The sequence below is a fragment of the Canis aureus genome, chromosome X (assembly GCF_053574225.1).
Source record: "Canis aureus isolate CA01 chromosome X, VMU_Caureus_v.1.0, whole genome shotgun sequence".
NCBI classification, from domain to species: Eukaryota; Metazoa; Chordata; class Mammalia; order Carnivora; family Canidae; genus Canis; species Canis aureus.
This window is the reverse complement of record NC_135649.1, coordinates 57367740-57385797: the sequence shown is the minus strand read 5'-3', so window position 1 is coordinate 57385797 and position 18058 is coordinate 57367740. Positions and strand designations below refer to the sequence as shown.

Sequence of the window (18058 nt, the reverse complement as noted above, 5' to 3'; positions counted from 1 at the left end):
AATATGTTAACTTATTGTCCAATTCTTTAACATCTTTTTTTCTATTGTTGAAATATGAAACCAAATCTAACTCCAAAGCCACACAGTGTTTATGAGGAGGAATAGCACACATTTTTCATTTTAAGCAATAGGTTAGCTAGTTTAAAAAGAGGCCATTCATTGAGACCTGAAACCATAAAACTCCTAGGAGAAAATAAAGTCAGTAATTCTATGGAATATTACACAGCCATAAAAAAGGATGAGATCACACAATTTGCAATAACATGGATGAGCCTAGAGGGCATTATGCTAAGTGAAATCAGTGAGATAAAGAGAAATACCACATGATTTCACTTATACACAGAATCTAAGAAACAAATGAATAAACAAACAAAAAGCAGAATCAGACCCTATAAATACAGAGAACAAATGGACGGTTGCCTGAAGGGAGAGGAGGTGTGTGGAGGCATGGGCAAAATGTGTGAAAGGGAATGGAAGATACAGGCTTCCAGTTATAAGGAATATTATAAATGATATTTTAATAGCACTGTATGATGACAGATGATAGCTTTAACTTGTGATAAGCATGGCATAATGGATAGAGAAGCTGAATCACTATGTTGTACAACTGAAAATAATTTAACTGTTGTCTAAATGAATGCATGAATGATAAAGAAAACACTATTTTTTAAAAAGAGGCCATTTACAAGATACATTATCTCACTTTCTGGTTAATATAACAGTTTGGAGAAAAACATTAATGTTTTGGAACCAAACTGAGCCATACCACAAAGTTGGTTATCATAAAGGGAAAATATATATTACTACTACAAGTACTAACAAAAAAAATCATAAATCACCAAAGAATGATTTCATAACAAAAACATTTCAGATGTTCACCATAGTTGGTACCCTATATTGTACATTCAAGACTGTTCCATAACTTTTTATTGTAAGATCTACCATTTCAGTAGAAGCTATTAAGAATCATTTATATCAGTCAGACAAAGCACATTTTGAAGTTTAGTGCAATTCTGTAGCCCATCACTGACTCACTACAATGAAGCACTCTGAATCTCTTCAATTTTTATGTAGTAGAAAAGAAACAGCACCTTTTTTTGTCAAGGGTTTAAACTACTCAAGGATTTCAAGAAAAGGGAACAGTTATCTTCCTTATGTAAAAAGCAATATGTGTATGAAAGTAATTGACACAATCTAGTTAAAAACCTCATTAAAACACAAGCTCCAGCTGCATTCACAAAAGAACTAGAGTTCTCCAGTGGGCGTACAGTGTTTGGTTGAAAAATAAAGTTCTGACCAAATGTACTGAAGACAGCCATTAATATCAATTACTGGAAATAAGCCATCATAAACTTTCAACCTTTATTTAGATAATAATTAAAAGAGAAAACACAGTAAGAATTTGTGGTGTAGAAGGAACTAGGAGAAAGAAAGTTTTAAATAGTTAAGCATACTTAGTTCTTCAAACAGTTAAAACTCTATTGTTCTAATGTCTTTTACCTTAAGATTATCTGAATTTTTTACACCTAAAGAAATAACTTTTCTTATTAATGAAACACAGTCACTATGGTACTTTAAAAGCTGCCAAACATCTAAGTTTAAAAGGACAATTGGAAAGAAATATTTGGGAAGTAAAATTAATACGTTAAAGCATGTAATAATTACAGCATTAATAATATACCACCAAACATTAGCATAGGGCTTTATGGTTCACAATATCTTTTCACATACATTACCGTATTTAGTCCTCATTATAATCATGGGAGGCAGACATTATTCATGTGAGAAAATGGTGTGAGAAAGATTAAATAACTTGCTAAAGATCAAATAATTCAGTAATTTGATATCTCAAATTCCAATTACCATGGTAAATTCACTCCATCTAGGAGATGATTCTGAGAATGAGGATTCAAGGGAAGGACAGCGGCATAAGGAAATGGGCATGGTCTCAATCAGAAAGACCTAAGCTTGAATCTTAATTTTGCTGCTTAACTAGCTATGTAACCTCAGGCAAGTCACTTGCTATCTCTGAGCTTTTGTTTCTTTGTCCATCAATGAGCTTTTGTTTCTTTGTCCATCAATGGGAATACTACTACATTTACTATTACATTTACAATGGTAATACTACATTTACCTCATAGGACCATTAAGTTGTTAGAGGGTACTTGCTCTATAAAAACTATCTATTATTGTTCAGTAAAGAATTTTAGAAACAATTTTAGAAACAATACATTTTCATCTAAATACTACTACTACATACACCTACTTTTACCAGATGCCAACTCCAATGGCAAGCAATAACAAAATTACTCCCCTATTTGGCTCTATTAGCTGTTATTCTGGATAGGCAAATAAATATGCATGTGTTTTTTTCCATGGCTGCAAACAGTCAAAGGTCATGTCTCTGGCTGACAGAGCAAAGCCAAGGACAGATTGCAATGCTGAATATGATTGGAGTCCAAATACACAACACTAAAATAACTATTATTTGTGTTTTCCCTTAATACTTCTATCCAAACATTCCTCACTAGTTTGTGAAATTGATAGGCTGTTCCTACATTAGATGGCAAGAGCCTATTATCTTCATGCTGAAAAAGGTTAAAACAGACTAATAATAGTAATGTCTTCCCAGATCTCGTATTTCTTCTCATCCATTCAATAAACAGAGTTAGTTCCCTGAACAAAGGAAGCATTTAGTAGATTCTCTATAAATATTTGTTGAAAAAAGAAAGAAAAAATAGGGAAAGGGAAGATAAAGAGGGATGAAGCAGACTGACAGATGGTGAGAAAAAAAAAGATAAGATTAAGACAATTCCTAGCCCAAAAGAGCTCAGAGTCTAAAGAACAAGAATTTAAAGGGATTAAAATAATAATTAAAACTATTATAGGAACACAATGGAAAGATGCATTCCCTCTGTGGAGCAGTCACTGAAAGCTCAAAAGAGCAGATAACACTAGCTGCATCTTTCAGGATCTGTAATAAGGCAACTGTAGAAGGAAAAGGTGAAAGAAAAAAGGAAAGTGGAAGAGAGTATTCCTGGCAAAGGGTGAAGGGAGAACCAAAAGGTGATGTTCAAAAAAAGGGTATTTATTTGGAGTCAGACTGTGGGATCTGAACTTGGAACCTGTAAGCAACAGGGAATCCTGAAAGGATTTTAACCAGAACAGCATGGTGAAATCAGTATTTCAGAAAAAAATAACTCTAGTAACAGCATGAAGGATGAACTTGTATAAAATTGGAGTTTTAAGTTTCAGGGTTTTTTTCCTTAATTACTGTTTAGCAGAAGTTAACATATTTAAACTTCTTGGTCTTATCGATAATTTAGCAAAATAAGATAACTGCTTATTTAAATTCATATTTATAAGCTCGATTTTAATAGCATTTAAACCCTTGACTGACTTAAAAATGAGACCTTTTTTTAATACTTGGCACCATAAAAAGTTGAACTGCTTCTGAATCATTACTCAAATTCACACAATGTCCTATGAGGTCTTTATACAAAACGTGCATAAGTTTGCAATGAATTATATAGTCCCTTCCCACAAGGAAAAATCAGATGTAAGTCAGAAACAGAAAACCTAAATCAGGATCAAATCACAAAGCATTACACTGGAAACACACTGTAAATATATATGAATACAAATATACAAGCATGATGTTTTCAACTACAATATGGGAATAATAATATATCTCATAGGAATGTAGGGGAGGAACAGGTACAAAATAATATAAAACACACAGTGCCTCCTAGCATATCACTGACATTCAACAAATACCCGTTCTGTTCCCTTCTCTTCCAACTCCTCCAATAAGATTAGTTATTCGAAGAGGAGGAAAAGGAAAAACACACTAGTTTACTACTATTTACTTAAGTTATCTTCAAAGATCTAAAAGCTTAAAAGCTTTTTAAAAAGAAGTCCAGTAGCCTCTTCTATATGTACATTACAGGTTTTTTTCTCTATGTTCACTAAAGAAGTTCAAACAGGATCATTTAAACGTTCCACATTATTAAATATGATTATTAAATTCATTTGTGAGGCCGTATCGAATAACCCTGCCAAAAGATTGTAGGAAAAATATTTAACTCTGATTCAAGACCAGCAACTTTTCCTGGCAAGTCATTTTTATCAAACAAGTAAATACTAGGTATTAAATCAGCATTTCATTAGTTTTTAATGGGGGAAATTAAGATTTGTTACTTCATGTCCTGTTCAATTGAGATTCTGTATAAAGTTGACAGCTAGAAAAAATACATTAGAAGCTTATGGAATGTTACATAATCATACATACAAGCACGTATAGTCCCAGATTTCTTTTTTTTTTTTTATTTATGATAGTCACACAGAGAGAGAGAGTGAGAGGCAGAGACACAGGCAGAGGGAGAAGCAGGCTCCATGCACTGGGAGCCCGACGTGGAATTCGATCCCGGGTCTCCAGGATCACGCCCTGGGCCAAAGGCAGGCGCCAAATCGCTGCGCCACCCAGGGATCCCTAGTCCCAGATTTCTACAATTTTCCAAAACCTGTCCAGATAAGACAGATGTTTCATTCTCAAATGAAGGAGCTAGGCTAAAATCAGGACCAAAAAGATATGAAATTAGTATTTTCAAGAATCTTATAGAAAATATTTTATAGGGGGACACCTGGGGGTGGCTCAGTGGTTGAGCGTCTGCCTTTGGCCCAGGGCATGATCCCAGGATCCGGAATCGAGTCCCATATCAGACTCTTTGCAGGGAGCCTGCTTCTCCCTCAGCCTATGTCTCTGTGTCTCTCAAGAATAAATAAAAATCTTTAAAAAAAAAAAACAATATTTTATAGGAATGAAACCATTATTCATTCATTTTTCAAAATCCCCTTCTAATCCAAATCTTTAATGTTGAACTTCATCATTTACAACTATACTATTTAGGTTAGTTCTCTATGATCTATTCTTAAAACTGTATTAGTGTCTGGAATTGATTTCTCCTGATGCTATACTTAACATAAAATACTTACACCACTCCCAGCATATTGAACAATAAATAATAGATTCCCCTGACAGAACTTTGATGACATGGCAAAGCCAAAGTGCTTTCAGCCCAAATCATATGAAACCATAAATCACTCTTTATTTTATAGAACATTTCAAAAGGGAACTCTGCTTTCTACCTTGAAAGTTATTTTATGTGTTATTTATAACTAGTGAAGACCAGAATGGAGAAAAATTACATATAACTAGAAAATTTACTATATTTTTTATAAGGAATAACTTTTTTTTTTTTTTAGGAAAAAATATAGAACTACTGTACCAGCAAGGAAAAATTTGTGAGCATGACAAGCTTTTAGAGAGCCACATTCTATACTACTTAACCCTTTGTATAGACCTTCTGCACCATTGTAAAAAAGCACAAACAAAATTAGGCACAGAAGTACTAAACTGAGCAATGCAAAAGTAAAACCACATGCTTAACTCATGAAGCAGCCATTCAAATAAATGACATCACAAAATTAGACAAAAATTGAATTTCAACCCAGGTTCAAGTAGTTTTGTTCATTACTATTAAATTCTAATTAAAAGTTTCTATATTTACTTTTTAGTAGTTACCTGAAAAAGAGAAATAAGTGCCAGTGAAGTAGCCCAAGGAACTATTAAGAAGTACTGATAAAAACAGTTCTTAAATTGACAATTATTTTAATTCACTATGACTTATAAAAATACTGAACATATTAATAAGTGTACTAATAATAGAGTATCTATGAATTTCTTCCTCATGGGAAAAAAGTTAATATCTATGTAATTTTTAGAACTTTACAAATGTATATTACCCATATTAACTTACAAAATTTATGTTAACATTTTAAAATTCAATATAGTCTGAGCTTTGAGTGTTAAATAACAATAACACTGTTCTAATATTCAGGTTGCTGAACTAATAAGCATCCAAAAAACTGGATTGTTTTCAGATTTATACTAAATAACTGGAAAGTCACTTAACCTCTTTGCAATTTGGCTTCCTTGTAGATTTCCTTATAGATAAAATGAAGGGCTTGAAATAAATGACCCATAAGGTTTGTGACAAGTTCTCAAAGGTGAATGTTAATGGTGGATCAATAATTTGGCCTCTCTTCCTGAACTTAAAAAAATAAAAACAGTTCTGGGAAGATCACATTAGCAGCAAAGTTGTTGAATCCCCCCCCCACCACCACCACCAAGATTCCCATAAACACTGTGTAACCAAAATACCAAAACCAAACATCTAGGGGCAACGTCTATAATAAAACTAGGTGACAAAATATGATGAACTCCAAAATACAAGTGGATCATTACAAATCATCAATAGCTGTAAGATCCACTTGTTATCAGAAAGTGTCCACTAAGAAAATAAAGGCAAGACAAAAATTTGTGACAGGCCTGAAAGCCAAAGAACCCCAAAATTGTTATTAGGCATTCACTGGGAAACTTATTAGCAGGTCATTTGAGAACAGTAGCTGAAATTGGGAGGAATTTTGTAGGCCCCAACCTATGGATGAGTGCGAAGAAATCTCTAGATGTGCTAGAGTGGTGGGGGGAGCAGGGTGAGAGGTAGAGTTGGGCCCTATAAACTTAGGAAACCAATGATAAATCCCTCTAGATAAATCCCTGAACTGAGGCATAACTTAGGAATCTAATCCAAAGTCAGAACAGGAAAAATAGGGGCAATGGAAAGAGAAGCTCCATACAAAACTGGGAGAGTGTAACGCAGCCAACAGATTTCAGGCTACATTTTTTTATTACTTTGTGAAAACAAAAAAGAAAGATCTAGAACAGTGATACTAGAAAAACTATCCTGATCCACACTCCTCATTAAAAGCACATAGAAAAAATTCACATTAAAAAAAAAAAGAAGAAGAAAATTTTCACATAAAAGTGAGTGACACAAAAACATCTTGGTTAAATCCTATTTAATGTACAGTTAAATACAAAATAAGGAGTGAAATAATATCCCAAGAGACAATGAAATAAATGCATGCCAGAAAGACATGCTCACAAATTAGATAAAAACTATAACCTAACTATGGTAATAGAAGCTAAAAAAATAAATAAAAGAAGGAAATATAAGAAAATGATAGAAGCACTGAAAGATTAACATAAAATTAGAAAAACTCAGAAGTGTGATTAAGAGAATAGTAACATTTGAAAACAGTGAAAAATGACTCAAGAGGAAATTAAAGAAAAAAATAATTTCAGAAATAAAAATTAAACTAGAAGGAGCTCTAGAGTAAAGAAACACAATGGATAAATACCTTAGGAAAAACTGAAGATGCAGACAAGGCATAAAGGCGTGGAGTTATGTTTTAAAAAGAGGCCTTAACTTTAAGATATTGAAATATTCACACATAGAACATGGTATCTTGAATTTACTTAAAAATAATTTAGGGTTGGACAGTGAAATGAGAAGACAGAGGGTACAGAGAAAACAAGATGACCCATAAATTGACAATTATTGAAACTGGGAGATTAGTACATGGGGCCTATTTTAGTCTCCTTTTTATGTTTGAAAGTCTCCATAATAAATAGTTTTGAAAATAAAATTTAATACCAACTTTGGACAGCTAATGAAAGCTGGGGACTACCAAATAAATAATCTCTTAGAAAGGAGAGATTTAGTATTCTGTATTACCTACATGGAGAAAAATGTATAAACTCAAATTGTCTTAATGAAAGTTTTACTAAATAATACAAATATTTGCTGAAAACTTATTCCATACCAGGAAGTAAAATAAGCAGATTTCACTACAATTAATTTTTACTGTTAACACTGATATTTTTGTTTTACCAATTTCAATGACTAAAATGATCTTTTCAGGGCAGCCCGGGTGGCTCAGCGGTTTAGTGTCGCCTTCAGCCCAGGGTGTGATCCTGGAGACCTGGGATCAAGTCCCACGTCAGTCTCCCTGCATGGAGCCTGCTTCTCCCTCTGCTTTGTGTCTCTGCCTCTCTCTCTGTGTGTCTCTCACGAATAAATAAATAAAATTTTTAAAAATAAAATAAAATGATCTTTTCATAGCAAAGAATATCCCAGGTGAGTTCCCTTCAAGCATAATAATAATATTTAACCTGTGATGAAAAAATAAGTTTCTTTGTTCAGCACATATGTTATTTCTGTGCCACAGAAGAAAAGTGAAATTTACTGTGTTACCTATAAAGCTGAGTCTAAAACAGATGAGACTATGTACTCATTCCAAGAATGAGCAATCTTGGAATCATGAAGCAAACTTATTTAAAATCTTATCATGGGGATCCCTGGGTGGCGCAGCGGTTTGGCGCCTGCCTTTGGCCCAGGGCGTGATCCTGGAGACCCGGGATCGAATCCCACATCAGGCTCCCGATGCATGGAGCCTGCTTCTCCCTCTGCCTGTGTCTCTGCGCCTCTCTCTCTCTCTCTGTGACTATCATAAAAAAAATAAATAAATAAATAAATAAATAAATAAATAAATAAATAAATAAAATCTTATCATGAAACTCACTTCCTAAAAAAGTAGATTAAAAACAAACCATGAGCCTTATAAACTACATTTGAGAGGACTTCTGAATTTCTTCTTTCAAACCATACAATAGTCCATAAAATAGAAACACTTTAACTTTTAAATGTAGTGTCATCACATATTTAAGAGAAAATTGACAATACATCATTTAGAAAACATTAAAAATTATTTTATCCTGTTTATTATTTTATCCAGTTTATTAATTACTGAAAAATAATTATATTGTATTTATTAAAACAGTTGAAGGATAAACTTTTATCTAATGAAAATTACAATTTTATTGTATTAAGAATTACATCAGGGCTACTCCTGGAGAGAAGGCAGGGCAAAGGGCACAAGGACAACAGCATGGAAAGAGCAATTTGAAGAGCACCTGGGGCACACAAGTCAGGAGGTTATTTGTTCATTTCAGGGCATGTCCTGTAGAGGCAGTATTCACAGAGGGAACCCTCCAGAAACAAAGGAACTGGCAGATGCCATTTCCCTCTGGACCAGATGGACTTAACAGATATATTTAGAATAGTCATCTTAAAACAGAATTCACATTCATTTCAAGTGCACATGGAACATTCTCCAGAATAGATCACACATTAAACAAGCCTCAACAAAATTCAAGATCAAAGTCATACCATGCATCTTTCCTGGCCATTCTATGAAACTGGAAGAAAACTACAGGAAAAAAATCTGGGAAGACCACAAATACATGAGGATAATCAACATGCTATTAAACAAATGAATGGGTCAACCAGGAAATTAAAAAAGAAATAAAGTACATGGAAATGAATGAATATTAAAACACAACTGTCCAAAACTTTTAGGATGCAATAAAAGTGGTTCTAAGAGGAAAGTTTATAGCAGTAAAGGCCTACCCAGAGAAGCTGGAGAAATCTCCTATGAACAACTTAGCCTTACACCTAAAACAGCTAGAAAATGAACAAACAAAACCTAAACCAGCAGGAGTAGAGAAATAATAAAGATTAGAGTAGAAATAAATGATAAACTAAAAAAAATGGAACAGATCAATGAAACCAAGAGATGGTTCTTTGAAAAAGAAAATCAATAAAATTGATAAACCTCTAGCCAGATTTATTAAGAAAAAAAGAGAAAGGATTCAAATAAAATCACAAATGAGAATAACAATATCACAGAAATACAAACAGTTATAAGAAAAATTATGAAAAACTATGTCAACAAATTAGACGTTGTGGAAGAAATAGATAAAACTTCTAGAAATATATAAACTACCAATACTGAAACAGGAAGAAATAGAAAATTTGAACAAACCAATAACCAGGAAAGAAACGGAGTCAGTAATCAAAAAACTCCTAATCCAAAGTCCAGGACCAGATGGCTTCACAAGCAAGTCCTACTAAACATGTAAAGAAGAGTTAGTATCTATTCTTTTTAAACTATTCCAAAATATAGAAAAGGAAGGAAAACTTCCAAATTCATTCTACAAGGCCAACGTTACCCTGATACCAAAACCAAATAAAGACACAAATTATGGAGTGATGTTTTAAAAAGAAAAATACAGGCCAATCTCTCTGATAAACATATATGCAAAAATCTTCAACATATTACTAAACCAAATCCAACAGTAGATTAAAAAATTATTAATCAAAGATCAAGTGAAATTTATTCCTGGGGTGCCAGTGTGGTTCAATATCTGCAAATAAACATGATACATCACATCAATAAGAGAAATAAAAACCATATTATGTCAACAGATGCAGAAAAAGCATTTGACAAAGTACAACATTCATTCCTGATAAAAAACCCTCAACAAAGTAGGTCTAGAGGTAACCTATCTCAACATAGTAAAGGTCATGTATGAAAAACTCACAGCTAACATCAGCCTTATTGGAGAAAAACTGAAAGCTTTTCCCTTAGTCAGGAAAAAAACAAGGATATCCACTCTGACCACTTGCATTCAACACAGAACTGGAAGTCCTAGCAACACCACTCAGACAACAAAAAGAAATAAAAAGGTATCCAAATGGGTAAGAAAGAAGTAAAACTCTATTTGCAGATGATATGATACTGTATATATAAGACCCTCAGGACTCCACCAAAAATCTGCTAGAGCTGATAAATAAATTCAGTAAAGTCAGAATATAAATTCAATGTATAGAAATCTGCTACACTTCTATACATACACATATGTATTCTATACATATGTATAGAACATATGTGCTCTATACATACCTATACATATAATGAAGAGAAATTAAGAAAATGATTCCATTTACAATTGCATCAAAAATCAAAAAGATATCTTTAGAAATAACCCAAAAGGTTAAAGACCTATACTCTGAAAACCGTAAGACACTGATGAAAGAAATTCAAGACGACACAAAGAAAACATTCCATGTGCATGGACTGGAAGAACAAATACTATTAAATATCTATACTATCCAAAGCAATCTTCACATTTAATGCAATTTCTATCAAAATACCACCAGCAGGGCACCTGGGTGGCTCAGCAGGTTGAGCTTCTGCCTTTGGTTCAGGTCATGATCCCAATGCCCTGGGATCAAGCCCTGCATGGGCTCCCTGCTCATCAGGGAGTCTGTTTCTCCCCCTCTCTGCCCCTTGCCCCTGCCTGTGCTGTCTCTCACTCTCTCTCTCTCTCTCAAATAAATAAATAAAATCTTAAAAAAAAAGCACCAACATTTTTCAGAGCTAGAACAATCCTAAAATTTGTATCGAACTAAACAAAACCCCAAATAGCCAAAGCAACCTTAAAAAAGAAAAACAACACTGGAGGCATCACAATTCTGGACTTCAAGTTCTATTACAAAGCTATAGTAGTCAAACAGCATGGTACTGGCACAAAAATAGACACATGGATCAATGGAACACAACAGAAAACACAGAAATGAACCTACACCTTTATATGTGGTCAACTAATCTTTGACAAAGCAGGAAAGAATACCCAAAGGTAAAAGACCATCTCTTCAACAAATGGTGTTGGTTAAACTGGACAGCAACATGGAAAAGAATGAAACTGGACCACTTTTGTCACGATACATACACACAAGTAAATTCAAGATGGATGAAAAACCTAAATGAGACCTGAAACCATAAAAATCCTAGGAGACCACAGGCAATAACTTCTTTGACATCAGCTGTAGCAAGTTTTTTTCTATAGGTCCTGTGGCAAGGGGAATCAAGGCAAAAATAAACTACTGATAGTACATCAAAATAAAAAGCTTCTGTACAGTGAAGGAAACAACAAAACTAAAAGGCAACCTATGGAATGGGAGAAGATATTTGCAAATGACACATCCAGTAAGAGTATCCAAAATACATAAAGAACTTATAAAACTCAACACCCAAAAGAACCAGATAATCTAATTAGAAAATGGGCAGAAGACATAGACATTTCTACAAAGACACAGGATGGCCAACAGATACATGAAAAGATGCTCACCATCACTTATTATCAGGGAAATGCAAATCAAAAGTACAAAAAGTACAATGTGGTATTAACCTCATACCAGTCAAAATGGCTAAAATCAACAAGACAAGGAACAACAGGTATTGGCAAGGATATTGAGAAAGGGAAACCATGATTTCACTCATTTGTGGAATTTAAGAAAAAATGAGCAAAGAGAAAATAAAAGACAAACCAAGAAACAGACACTTTAACTATATAGAACAAATGGATGTTTTCCAGAGGAGAGGGAGGTGGGGAATGGGTTAAACATGTGATGGAGATTAAAGAGTGCACTTGTAGTTTTGAGCACTGGGTGATAAAATGGAATTGCTGAATCACTATATTGTACACCTGAAACTAATATAACCCTGTATGTTAACTATATTGGATTTAAATTAAGAAAACTTTGCTGGAGAATTCTCTCTCTCACTCTCACTCTCTCTTCCCCCTCCCTCTTCCCCCTCTCCCTCTTCTTCCCTCCCTCCCTCCTTCACCCCACCCTAACACCTCACACTCTCTCCCTCTAAAAGAAGTTTTTAAAAACCCTTAATATATTTTTGATTTAAAAAATAACAGTAATAAAAATGCCTAAAATGCAACATAAAAACTACTTTTCATTTTCTCTTACACTGTAAATATGGTACAATGCTAAAGAAAATATTTTAATCATACTTAAACTGACACCTAACAATTTTCATTTTGCTCTGACTTTCCAGTCTTTGTCCACATGTATCCATAAGGTAGAAACTGAAACACAGAGGGGTTAAGTAATTTTTCCAAAGTCATATACTGAGTAAATAGTGAGTTAATATTGGAACTCTGGCTCAAGTCTGTGCTCTTAAGTACTATATTCTTTCATGACATCTAAATCTCCTTATCCATCCCCATCAAGCAATCTTACAATGTAATTCCATTTCCCGAATTACTTGATTCTCAGAAATGAGTACTTTAACTAGTAGACACGAATAATGCTAGAAAGGTATGTTCCCTTTTGTGAATTAATAAATTGGCACACAGTGTCAGCTACTAAGTGTAGAAGCAATCAAAGAAGAATCAAAGAAAAAAAATTTTGCAAGTCCCAATGAAAATACTTATTATTATACAAGAAGTACCTACTGATGTTAGAACTATTATGTGAATAGTTGGTATCAAAGTGAGTATACACTGCCAAATTACAACACACAGATTATTCTATATCCATACAACGGAAGCAACAGATTGTCATCGTTCTAATCCAGGGTTAATCTTAGCAACACTCATGGTCTATCAACCAGATATGATGTATGTTCTGGCATAATCCAACATGGCATCCAATCACTAAAGATAAATTCTAGACAAAAATTTTAACCTTGAATCCATCAAGCTTTTAGATAGAACTCTTAGTTTACATGAAAAAGATAGGTCAGAGTAATAAAGTAACTGATACCACAAGGAAGAAAGCAGCCAAATCCAAGAGGTAGAACAATCTGTAGGATCACTGGTCCAGTCTTCTCAATATTTCAGTCATCATTTGAAAAAAAAAAAAAAAACTAAGCTAGGATAAAACAGACTTACAGGACATTAACAACCAGTAGTGCATAATACTGAATTGGATACAAGTGTGTACATATCAGCTATAAAGAGTATTTTGGGGTAGGTGTTTGTAGAAAGTTAAATATGATCTGTAAACTGGAGATTAAAATGACCTGGAATGGATAGAAAAGTGAGGCTTATTGACTGAAAAAGTTGCAGAATGGAATGTACCGATGACTTTATCTAGTCATGAATATACTTATGACATTACAAATTTCCTGGGGTGGGGGTAAAGACTTCAAAAGCTGTAAAGCAAAGGGCAAATAAATACAATTACTTTGGTAAATAGGCATAACCTACTGAAGCTGAAGATATGCAAACCTAGTATGTAACACAATTGTGTGTGTGTGTGTGTGTGTGTGTATACATGTGAGTGTGTGGAGAGGGGAGGTTTACATCTGTATAGATCAGTCTCATAAGCATAACACTACAACAAAAGCAAGTCACAAAAAGAATACATACTATAGAATTCCAAAAGTTAGACAAGGGTAAAACAGGTAAAAAAATATATATTTCTTAGAGATGCATACACACATAATTAAAACACTTTAAAAAATACAAACAATACAACTTACCATAATGGTTACATCTATAAGAAAGGAAAACAGATGATAGTGATGCACAAAGGGAAGTTCTAAAGTTCTGGTAATACTCTTTTTCTTTAACTGGGTCATATATACACACCATTCACTTTATTATTATTCACTGAAATAAATATACACACACAAATTTCATTTGCAAGTATGTTATTTTATAATGAAAATGAAAGCTGTGGACCAGATCACAGGCCACACTGTACCAGTTAATTAGCATCCTGTGACCTTTCAGAGTGTTTTAATATATAATATTATTTTCAAATTTAACTATAAGCAGCTTTAAAATAGATGTCACTCTTATAACTTTTAACTCTACTAAATGATTTTCTCAAAATAAATTTTGAGATCTGAAGTTACAGAGTCCAAGAGAATAAACATATTTACAATTCTTAGTACAAAATCAAATTACTCTGCCCAAACACTGTCTCAATTTAAAATATATTAATTGGATACAACTTCATCAAATCAGTTATTACTCTTTTAATGTTTTTATATATTAATTGGATACAACTTGATCAACAAATCAGTTATTACTCTTTTAATGTTTTTAATTACTAGGTTATATTGCATTCAACTTATTAAGAAAAAATATTTTCCCAGCAATTTGTTAACTATTTCTATCTTCTTTTTACATTCTCTGCCCATTTGTCTAAAGACCCTTGCTCTTTTTCACATAAATTTGAAGGTACTCATTTTCTGTAATTAGTCCTGTTATGAGTTGCAAATACTGTTTTTCTTTTTCTTTTGGTTTTCTATTTTTCAGAGCAGATGCTACAATTTTTATATACTCAAATATTACCGTTTGTTTTTTGAGATTTCGAACAGGAATATTTATTATTTCTCCCTAGATCAGATGACCTGATCTATTCCTACTTTATAGTTCCCACTTTGAAAGAAACTACACTGAAAGAGACACACAAATTTTTGTCAGAAAGACCAAAACTTGATCATATGGTAAAGAAAAATTAAATTCAACTCAAGGAAGAACAGATTATTAGATCAATGGTGTTAGAATAACTGGCTGGTGATTTAGATGGATAAAAGCCCTCATACATTACAACAAAGTAAATTTCAAGTGAATTAAAAAAAGTTCTTAAAGATTTTATTCATTTATTTGAGAGAGAGCCTGACGTGGGGTTGATCCCAGAACCTTGGGATCATGACCTGAGCCACCCAGTTGCCCCTATCAAGTGAATTAAAATTTAAATGTAAAAAATAAAATATTGAAAAACTAAGAGTAAATATTAACATCTTAGATTACTCTGGCATAACCAGGAAATTGACCTTACCCAGTGACTTCATTCAGATTTCACCAGTTTTACATATACTTGTGTTACTTTTGTTAACTGCCTTTAGAGATAATATATAGAAAGCTTTCCCTTCCAAGATAAGTAACTTGCCATTGGGGAAACTGGGTGAAGTGTATACAGGATCTTCCCATATTATTTTCTACAACTGTGTGTAATAAGTCTACAATTAGGGGATCCCTGGGTGGCTCAGCGGTTTAGCCCAGGTTTAGCCCAGCCCTACGTTTGGCCCAGGATGTGGTCCTGGAGTCCCAGGATCAAGTCCCACATCAGGCTCCCTGCATGGAGCTTGCTTCTCCCTCTGCCTGTGTCTCTGCCTCTCTCCCTCTTTCTCTGTGTCTCTCATGAATAAATAAATAAAATCTTTAAAAAAAAATAAGTCTACAATTATCTCCAAATAAAAACTTTTAAAAAAGGACACTAGGAAGAATAATTGACACAGAATGATGTTCATGACATACTGTGAGGTGAAAAATAGGTTTTAAAACAGTATCCATGATACATTTTTATAAACACAGAAAAGTAGACATATATTTATACACACAAAGTGAGAAAACTGGAGATCTCTGGGTGCCTCAGCAGTTTAGCGCCTGCCTTCGGCCCAGAGCATGATCCTGGAGTCCAGGGATCAAGGCCCATGTCGGGCTCCTTCCATGGAGCCTGCTTCTCCCTCTGCCTGTGTCTCTGCCTCTCTCTCTCTCTGTGTCTCTCATGAATAAATAAATATTTTTAAAAAATTGAGAAAACTTCTGGAAGTATATACATAAAAGTGTTATTATTATGTTAATAATACAGCCCTCCAAGGAAAAAGATATTACCATATTCATTCTGTCAATTAAGATGCGTCCATTGTTAAGTGCTGACAAATACTGAAAATCCTAGGAACCAAAAGAGTCAACCAAAATAAGACAAGCTTCATAAACAAGACAATGAGTCCAATAATCCTGAAAATTTGCAAGTGAAGAAAATTAAAAAAAAAAAAAAAAAAAAGACAAAATGGCAAACTCCAGCACCTGTACAAGCAGCCTATATGTAACTTTTAACAATGGTTTTATTTCAGTGGGAAACTATGTATCTTGAAATCAATGAATAATTCCTAGGGAAAACAGATTATCACATGAAATATGACTGTATTCTCTGATCCCATTTCTTATCATTACTTTAGTGGCTGTGATTTATTTTTATTTTTGTTTTTGTTTTTGTTTTAAGGGCTAAACACAACCAGGTCATGCAGTTTACCTTCATCAAAAGGTTTGCAAGCCAAACTGTGGAAGGAGCCTCGGTGTCCAACGAAAGATGAATGGATAAAGAAGATGTGGTTTATGTATACAATGGAATATTACTCAGCTATTAGAAATGACAAATACCCACCATTTGCTTCAACGTGGATGGAACTGGAGGGTACTATGCTGAGTGAAGTAAGTCAGTCGGAGAAGGACAAACATTATATGTTCTCATTCATTTGGGGAATATAAATAATAGTGAAAGAGAATATAAGGGAAGGGAGAAGAAATGTGTGGGAAATATCAGAAAGGGAGACAGAACGTAAAGACTGCTAACTCTGGGAAACGAACTAGGGGTGGTAGAAGGGGAGGAGGGCGGGGGGTGGGAGTGAATGGGTGACGGGCACTGGGGGTTATTCTGTATGTTAGTAAATTGAACACCAATAAAAAATAAATTAAAAAAAATAAATAAATAAATTTCCTTTATCTAGGAAAAAAAAAAGGTTTGCAAGCTAACACAAATATCTTGATGCTGTAAATGATGAGTTTACACTGTAAGAATTTGTTGGCAACAGGATTTTAATGTCAACAATGGTGATTTCCAAAAATAAAGCAACTGCCAACTACAAAGCTAGGGCACATTAATATAATATTGATAGTATAAAGGCATTTTTTTCACTTGGAAGAATCCCACAAGCTCATTCTAATAACTCAGTTTTAGCTAGAACAACTCTGGTCTTAGCTAGAACAACTTAAGTTGACCTAGGTCAAACTTAACTTGCCTTAGGTTATATATTTGTAAAATGGAGATAACTGTATCTACCACAAACAGGGTTACTGTGAGAATCAGATGAGATTTTGCATTTCAAGAGCTAAGAATAGTACTCACATATAGCAAATATTTCTCATATATTTGTTTACCAGTGTAATGTAGGTACTTAAAATAAATCTCTGTCATCTGTTTGGCTTAGATAGCTCATACCAAAGTAACACAGTTCATAGAAAAATAAGGATTAGAACTCACAAGTCAGTATGTCATGGGAATGAAAGGCAGAGCATTAATGAATACAGTCAATGATATCCTAATAGCAATGTAATGGGACAAAAGGTAACCACTTGTGGTGAACATAATGTATAAACTTGTCAAGTCACTAAGTTGTACATCTGAAACTAATGTAACTGCATCAACTATACTCAAATAAAAATTATTTGAAAAAGAACTCATAACTCAGCATCTTCCTAATATGCCTTTTTTTTAAGATTTTATTTATTCATGAGAGACACAGAGAGAGAGAGGCAGGCTCTATGCATGCAGGGAGCCCGATGTGGGACTTGATCCGGAGTGGATACATGTGCCACCCAGGAGTCCCCCTAATATGCCTTTTATCTGTATGTAAAACCTTACCTCTTTATACT

General features: G+C 33.8%; 1 protein-coding gene across 4 annotated transcripts in view; it reads right to left on the bottom strand.

Moving 5' to 3' along the window:
- Positions 1–18058, bottom strand: part of CHM (CHM Rab escort protein) — a 244705-nt gene that overhangs the window by 219583 nt on the left and 7064 nt on the right. The gene's annotated exons all lie outside the window — the stretch shown is intronic.